Source organism: Gigantopelta aegis, chromosome 3, assembly GCF_016097555.1.
Source record: "Gigantopelta aegis isolate Gae_Host chromosome 3, Gae_host_genome, whole genome shotgun sequence".
Classification (NCBI taxonomy): domain Eukaryota; kingdom Metazoa; phylum Mollusca; class Gastropoda; order Neomphalida; family Peltospiridae; genus Gigantopelta; species Gigantopelta aegis.
In genome coordinates, this window is record NC_054701.1 from 80,207,031 (window position 1) to 80,216,436 (window position 9,406).

Below are 9,406 nucleotides of genomic sequence, written 5' to 3' on the forward strand. Positions count from 1 at the left end.
ACAAAACGAGTACGTCCCTTTCCTGGCGCCCGGGGCAGGTGTCCGAGTTCGGATCCATGAGCTGGACACGGCGCCTAGCTTGCAGGAGCAAGGGCAGTCGATTCCTGCTGGGTTCGAGACGTCCATTGGTGTTCGGCCGGTATGACGCTGCATGCTAGGGATAGTCTTCTGTATTTGAGATAATCAAAGTAAAAACATGTTAGAACACGGACAGTCGATCCCTGCTGGGTTCGAGACGTCCATTGGTGTTCGGCCGGTATGACGCTGCATGCTAGGGATAGTCTTCTGTATTTGAGATAATCAAAGTAAAAACATGTTAGAACACGGACAGTCGATCCCTGCTGGGCTCGAGACTTCTATTGGTGTTCGACCGGTATGACGCTACATGCTAGGGATAGTCTTCTGTGTTTGAGATAATCAAAGTAAAAACATGTTAGAACACGGACAGTCGATCCCTGCTGGGTTCGAGACGTCCATTGGTGTTCGGCCGGTATGACGCTGCATGCTAGGGATAGTCTTCTGTGTTTTAGATAATCAAAGTAAAAACATGTTAAAACACGGACAGTCGATCCCTGCTGGGCTCGAGACTTCTATTGGTGTTCGGCCGGTATGACGCTGCATGCTAGGGATAGTCTTCTGTGTTTGAGATAATCAAAGTAAAAACATGTTAGAACACGGACAGTCGATCCCTGCTGGGCTCGAGACTTCTATTGGTGTTCGGCCGGTATGACGCTGCATGCTAGGGATAGTCTTCTGTGTTTGAGATAATCAAAGTAAAAACATGTTAGAACACGGACAGTCGATCCCTGCTGGGTTCGAGACGTCCATTGGTGTTCGGCCGGTATGACGCTGCATGCTAGGGATAGTCTTCTGTGTTTGAGATAATCAAAGTAAAAACATGTTAGAACACGGACAGTCGATCCCTGCTGGGCTCGAGACTTCTATTGGTGTTCGACCGGTATGACGCTGCATGCTAGGGATAGTCTTCTGTGTTTGAGATAATCAAAGTAAAAACATGTTAGAACACGGACAGTCGATCCCTGCTGGGTTCGAGACTTCTATTGGTGTTCGACCGGTAAGACGCTGCATGCTAGAGATAGTCTTTTGTGTTTGAGATAATCAAAGTAACAACATGTTAGAACAAGGACAGTCGATCCCTGCTGGGTTCGAGACTTCTATTGGTGTTCGGCCGGTAGGACGCTGCATGCTAGAGATAGTCTTTTGTGTTTGAGATAATCAAAGTAACAACAATCTCAGAACAATCAGAATCACTGTATATTTATAAACGATGAATGGATGAATAAATGGACTGGTGAATGGATGGATGGATAAATGGGTGGACGAATGAATGAATAAATGGATATATGAATGGATGAACGAATGAATGAATGGATGAATGAATGAATGAATAAATAAATGGACGGATGAATGAATGAATAAACGGATGGATGAATGAATAAATGGATGGACGAATGAATGAATAAATGGATATATGAATGGATGAACGAATGAATGAATGGATGAATGAATGAATGAATAAATAAATGGACGGATGAATGAATGAATAAACGGATGGATGAATGAATAAATGGATGGACGAATGGATGGATGAATGAATGGACGAATGAATTAATGAATGAATAAATGGACGGATGAATGAATGAATAAACGGATGGATGGATGGATGAATGAATAAATGGATGGATGGACGAATGGATGGATGCATGAATGGATGAATGAATTAATGAAGGAATGGATATATGGATGGATGAATGAATAAATGGATGGATGGATGGATGGATGAATAAACAAATGGATGAATGGATGGATGGATGAATGGATGAATGAATGAATAAATGGACGGATGAATGGATGAATGAATAAATGGATGGATGAATGGATGAATGAATTAATAAATGGATGGATGAATGAAGAAATGGATGGATGAATGATTCAATTAATTAATAAATGGATTGATGAATAAATGGATGGATGGATGGATGGATGAATGAATTAATAAATGGATGGATGAATGAAGAAATGGATAGATGGATGGATGAATGAATGGATGAATACACAAATGGATGAATGGATGGATGGATGAATGAATGAATGAATGAATAGACAGATGAATGGATGGATGGATGAATAAATGGATGGGTGAATGAATAAATGGATGGATGGATGGATGAATGAATGAATAAATGGATGGATGAATGAATAAGTGAATGGATGAATGAATGAATGAATGAATGAAAGAATGGATGAATGGATGGACGGATGGACGGATGGATGGATGGATGGATCAGTGTCATAGTGAGTGAGTGGATGATATTAAATACATTTTAATATTTAAAATATCAATGTTAGTATATGCAGTGTATTTCTTGTCATCCTAATACAAATTATGTTTGTTGTAGCCCAAATTGGATTTTACCTAAACATAATTTCATACGTACGAACATTTTTATTAGAAAATAAAATGATGTTTCAGCTATTACAAACTATAGGCGAAAGACACTGAGTATACAAACTGACATTCTATTAATTCGAAAAGGTATTGGAATATAAAATTTTGGTGGTTAAAAAGTTACTGGCAACCAGTAACGTCGTGTCGTTACGTGTTGTAACAGCTTAAAGGAACAGACCCTAGTTTGTAAACACTAAGGCATATTTTCACTATTAGAGCCGTTTATTATCACTGAAATCAAACATCGCTTATATTTTATTGTTTAGATTATCAATGTCCGTACAACCGAAGTGTTTCTAGTCATCCTGTTTCTAATACCACAAAAAGCATTTTTCATATTTTAAAAAACGCACGTGCGTCTGAGAAATAACGGCTATAGATCGCGTTTTAGTTTATTTTGAAAGGTATTTCAACGTCACAGACTCGTGTTTCACTCTGTTGTATTTAAATTTGTTACATTTTGTAAATTAACCAAACTTAGTGTCCATTTTGACGGGTTGAAACTAGTCTAGCTGAAAAATATGCTTTAGTGTTTAAAAACTAGGGTCTGGTTTATAGTTACTACTAATTGATCACAATTGTGCAAGTGGTATACTGTCACCTGTATAACAGCAACACAAGGCGGTGATCTGAAACGAGGGTGGCTAACTGAAAATGTTCATGATCGACCTATGTTGATTTTTTACACGGTACTTGTCAACGGAAAGCACTTCCTAAAATTAGTAGTCACACGATCCTCCAGATAGTATTGTATTTTTCACAGAATGTATTCTAACACAGAAATTGTATTGAACTGTAATTGAAACCTTAAGGTAGTACTAAACCAACTAACTTCCGGCTGTGTCAAAGTTCGAAGTGCACCGAACTTTTGACAGAGAAGTGAACACCACAAGTCCTGTAATTGGTGATAAATGTGAGTGTGTTGGTTGTAAAAAAAATAGCTTCATCTGGGCAAAAAATGTATGCATCTAGTACCACTGTGTCAAGTAGCCTTGTGCTTGAAACATGTATGGTGTAACTGTAAAAAAAGGTACTCAAATTCTGTGCGGAACTAGGGTAGTCATAGACGCTACCCGTTATCTCAGAAATGAGCAGCCTGACCCCCGATTTTTTTCTGATTCACTTTAAGGGTGAGGGGTGGTAGTATTTATATCCATGGCGTTTATGTCGATTGATACGCTGCAGGTAGGAGTTTTAGCCACATATATTACTATTGTCGTCTATGGGATTTCAATTGGTAGTATACACTCTTAAGAATGCCAGTAAACTCAGGGAAATCCTTCTAAGCTATTTCTCTGTTTTTCATCTTAGGTTGTTACAGTGAATCTTCCAGCTCCATTCGGGACATGTGATGAAACAAACGAATATACAGATATTTTGGTAAGAAATCGTTTAAATATAGATTTATTTACGCGACAGAACTTTTAAAATATATAGACTGCTATACAAAAGGTTGTGGTTTAGATATGCTTTGTTTGTTTTTCAAGCAAAGATCAGCGCTCTTCAGGCTGTTTTGAGGGAATCATTGCCATATTCTAAGACAAATAAGTTTAGCAATATGGTACTATCGCATTCGGCAGTATGAGGGCGAGACGTAGCCCAATGTACAGCGCTCGCTCGATACGCGGTCGGTGTGAGATCGATCCCCATCGGTGGGCCCATTGGGCTATTTCTCGTTCCAGCCAGTGCACCATGACTGGTATATCAAAGGCCGTGATATGTACTACCCTGTCTGTGGGATGGTGACAGCGGGTTTCCTCTCCCAATATCTGTGTGGTCCTTAACCATATGTCTGACGCCATATAACCGTAAATACAATGTGTTGAGTGTGTCGTTAAATAAAACATTTCTTTCTTTTTCTTTCTTTCAGATACCAGCTACAATCAATGGCGTGAGAGTTACACATTTCATTATACAGTGAAAACCTCCTGTTACTTACACTGATAAAATATTATTTGATGCATCAATTAAATTCAGTGTCTGATTTCGCTTTGAAAGTCACGAGGTTTCTTTTATTTAAGCGTATTTACCTAATTGCTGAACTTTTCTTTCTTAGTATATAATGCATACTTGAGTTAAATATGATAAGTGTTTGTTTTTGGGTTTTAATTTATTTGTTTCTAACGGCACCACTAGAGCCTACTGATTTACAAATTATCGGCTATTGAATGTCAAATATTTGGTAATTTTTACATATAGTCTTAGAGAGGAAACCCACTACAAGGGATCTTTTTTTATGCACGATACCATAGACAGGATTGCACTTAAGACGGTTTTTAAGAACTAGCGATACCCTTTCATATAGGTCATGTGGTTCAAAATAGTCAAAATCTACCTGTATAGTCCCTGGGGAGAAACAAAGCATTACATAACGGGTGGCCTTCGTCAACAGAATTCTTTATTTGCCTTGAGCTTTACAGCTCATCGGCGCAACATACATAGACTATGATACATACATGCATTGATATTTTGTGCTGGTGGTTCATACAAGGTATCGAAAGCAGGGACGACCGTATACTAGTATTAACGCATATAGACGTCGGAAGATGCCAGCAAATGGAGGAGTCAGTTATATATTTTAGTGCTTTCCCTAGAAATTGGACACTTTGAGGCATTGTAGATAAAACACTTTCGAGGTATTTTCACCATTTTCAGGGCATCTTTTTCCCCTTGAAGACAAAAATTTATTGAATTAAAATAAATGTAAGTAATGTGTTACCTTTAATAAATGAAAGGTAAAATATGTAACAGGAATATTTTATTAATAAATAATAAAAAAGGTTTTATAAAGGCAATTCTAAAATAATTATTAATTATTGAAAAAAGTCTTGTTTAATCTTAGGGCAAAATGGTACTGACTGAGGTAAATTGGCGCTAGACTGTTAAGGCATGGTGCCGCACGAAGCTAAAACAAGCTAGAGAAAAATATTCAACTATGGGTGGGCGTGGGTGCGGAAGCAACGTACAATTGTTAAAAGTTGAGAGCAGGCGTAATGCCATACCCCCCCCCCTCGTTCCCCCACCGCTTTCGACCACTATGTCATGGGTTACTCTATTGTGTGGATTCTTGCTGACAGGTTTCCTCTTTTCTTCCTTTGCTCGTAGGGTTGCCAAAGAGTGTGTTTTGAACTGGCCATACAGAAAGACTGCGAGTGTTCCCGTCAGGCGATCTGGGACTCGTACGGTGAAGAAGATGCAAGTAGTTCTAACCTACCGTGCGAAAAACGACGTAAGAAGAATCATATTTGAATTTCGTAACTCATCTCTCTGTTGGTCTGTCTTTATCTCTCTGACACACACACATGCACACACGCACACACACGCACACACACGCACATACACAGACATATTCTGGGTCTTTCTTTCTCATCTCTCACTCTATTACACACTCTATTTCGCACTTCCTCACTCACTACCTAACTCTCTCTCTCTCTCTCTCTCTCTCTCTCTCTCTCTCTCTCTCTCTCTCTCTCTCTCTCTCTCTCTCTCTCTCTCTCTCTCTCTCTCTCTCAATTTAATATTATGATATTAAAAATCTATAATATTACCTATCCCCTCATAATGAATGGATTCCAAACTCATCAAGCTAAAGGTCTTTGGCATCAGATTTAAGAGACGATGTGCATTGTAGACACAGTACTTAGAGGTTCGTTTGTCGTCGGAAATTTTGAAATTGACATGTTTTAACACTAAGCGCGCTATAGCCCTTTTCACACATATAAACAGAAAAGAACTAGAGGGCACTCAACCAACGTTAGCTATCACAAGCATTAGTGATGGCGTGGACAGCTTAGTCTGCACCCGTAAATGATTTTGATACACGTTAGTGATGGTGTGGACAGCTTATGATAATGATTTGAGTTAGTGATTATGTCAGCGTGACGATGTGGAAAACGCTGCCAACACCCGTTGATAATTTTCAGGAAGGTTAGTGATGGAGGAAACAAAATTAATATGGTCCAGGAGAGAGTTTATTGGAAAGTCTTAAACACACACACACACACACACACACACACACACACACACACACACACACACACACACACACACACACACACACACACAATGTGACACTGATGTATACACATGACCGGAGTGTCACCATCTGGGTTCTGTACTCTATGTTCATCTTTGTTATGGACATAATGTAAAGAACTGAGAGAAATGCCGTAACCCCATGAAGGTCACAGGGTCCAACCGAAATATAGGGAGCACATTGCAGTGAATGCAACAAATGTTTAAACTGTTCCCATTTTGAAATATTCCTACATTGTTATATTATTAGAGATTTTTCGCAACCACACCATTAATGTTACGGATAAGAATACGGGGACGAATTTACACGCGTGTAACAACATTCATTTACACTGTTTAAAAGGCTGCGTTTAAAAAAAAAAACAGGCTTCGTAAATTCGGCCCGTTAATATAATCCGGTAACAGTACTAGTACCAATCGTTTAGCTGGTTTCAAAGATCGGCACGGTTAGTGACTTAAAGAAGGCGGCATTCTCACGCAATTATGTATTACATGTATAATCGTAAAGAGCGGGAAGCAAATTGTTGTGACGTCACCAACAACACTCAGTGGTGACTTATCACTATCCGTAACAGTAAAGGTGTGGTATTTTCATTGTTCTTCCTTGCATAGCACTGTTCACAAAACGTATATTATATTTGTGTATTCCCCTTTAGACATCAAGTGCATAAAGGAGGTCATCAAACAGAAACAAGAAGGAGACATTTCTTGTGATTGCAAACATCCATGCAGGTAGAAACTCGTTTTACCTTTCTGTATAGGGTACTCCCAGGAACGTAACAAGCTGGGGTGGCGAGGGAGTGACGTCAGGGTGCTTTATTTTATTTAGCTGGAGAAAGAGCTAGCTTACTGTGCCCTGAATATGCTATTTTTTAAGTTTAATTTTTATTTTGGTTGTTGTTAATGTTATTATTATTATTGTTGTTGTTGTTTTAATAATAATAATTAGTCTCATATTTAACATATAATATATATCTGATAGCCATGACATAGAGAATACTATATATGAGTTGTCATTAGACACATTTATGTTACAATGTGTTGTACATACTACCTGTCACAGATGGACGAGATATTGACTATCAGTAAGACATATTGTCCAAGAAACAAGTCAAATAACAAAAAACATTTTAACAAATTTATATACAAAACATGAATATACAAAATGATGGTATCACTCCAGCATAACACTATCTAAACCTTAAATTAAACCCACAAAAACATTGTATTCTGGTGTCCATGGTTTGCTAGTTTGAGCCAACTAGCTTCTAGTCAATATCCGAGCCTTAGTACAATAATCATTTTAAACCAGTTCAGTTTGTATCAGTATAACCTCATCTGAAATTCACTGTCATTGCGAATACTCTGTCAGTATCTTGATGACGACCAGACACTAGCACATCTTGGTTGGTTGACTGTTGACATCTCTTGCAGACATCGTAACAACAGTCCACCACCACACTAGTCTATAGACATCTCTTGCAGATGGCTCTCCGACAGTTCTTCTGGTTTCGTCTGTGTCATCTCTCAAACCCAGTTATAGCTCACATAACTAACATAGCTCTCGTCGCTCACATACTTCTTATGGTTCTGGCTCACGCTCAAACCTAAAGGCTCCTGAGAGCCGTTTTCCCAGCCAACTTGCCTGCTGAAAACCTTCTTGGCAAATGCACCTATGAACAGACAGGTGGCGTTTACCTTTCCCACAGCCTGCATGCTTTTTACCTGCAGCTTACTTTCCCACTGAAGAAACTCAAAATACAGCTCATAAAAGTTATGACACAACGTTTTCACAGTTTACCCAGTATGCTCATGCTCTGCCAGATATGACAAAACACTGGGGACATTTATGATATAAACCCCCTCTAACATGATAAAAGATATAAAATTAATCTTTTCTGTGACACTACCATATACTTACACATGTATGTACATGTGTATATATGCTAAGTAAAAGTTAAAGTTTGTTTTGTTTAACGACACCACTAAAACACACTGATTTATTAATCATCGGTTATTGGATGTCAAACATTTGATAACTTTGACATATAGTCTTAGATAGCAAACCCGCTACATTTTTCCATTAGTATGAAAGGAACTTTTATATGCACCATCCCACAGACAGGATAACACATACCACAGCCTTTAATATACAAATCGTGGTGCCATGGCTGGATCGATAAATAGCCCTATTGGCTCATCGACGGGGATCGATCCCAGACGAACCGCGTATCACGCGAGTGCTTTACCATTGGGACACGATCCGTCCGTCACTGAACATAATTTCGCTGACCAGTGTGGATTTGGTATCCTGGTCATCCCCATGGCCAAAATGTTTTAAAATTAATTTCTCACACTTGCTGTATTGTCATAAGACCCCCCTCCCCCCCAAAAAAAAAAAAAAACCCACAAAAAAAACAAACAAAAAACCCCACACAAAACCCCCCTCAAAAAACACCCTTAACCCCCCCCCAAAAAAAAAAACCCAACCAAAAAACCCAAAGGATCTCTCCAATATGTGTGTAATGCTAGGGTCAGACTGTCAATTGTCACGACGATGTCGGCCAACTCAACGATTGAGTTGTAAATTGCTCCAACTTCCTACTTACGACTGGTGCGCTCAGATTAACAACTAATCGGTCGTAGGCGTCGTATACGATGAAAATCCAGTTGTAAGTTGTAGAAGTCGTGATAAAAGAAAGTTGGCCAACTTTGTGCTGGCAATTGGTAGTCTGACCCTAGCATAAGAAATAGTTGTTAATACTGTTTGTTTTTTTCTTTTAAAGGAAACACACGTACGACATGAAGACGTCGATGACGCGGTACCCATCCACCCACTACGACCCGGCTCTCAGATACATGCTTAGTCAGTGGATCGACCAGGGACAAATCTACTCGGTC

The 9,406-nt window shown here is 39.0% G+C and overlaps 1 long non-coding RNA gene across 1 annotated transcript; it reads left to right on the forward strand.

Moving 5' to 3' along the window:
- Positions 1-5,566: 5,566 nt before the first annotated feature.
- On the forward strand, positions 5,567-9,406 carry LOC121367328. The gene is made up of 3 exons (XR_005957365.1): positions 5,567-5,699; positions 7,162-7,237; positions 9,292-9,406. It is a non-coding gene; the product is annotated as an uncharacterized LOC121367328 (long non-coding RNA).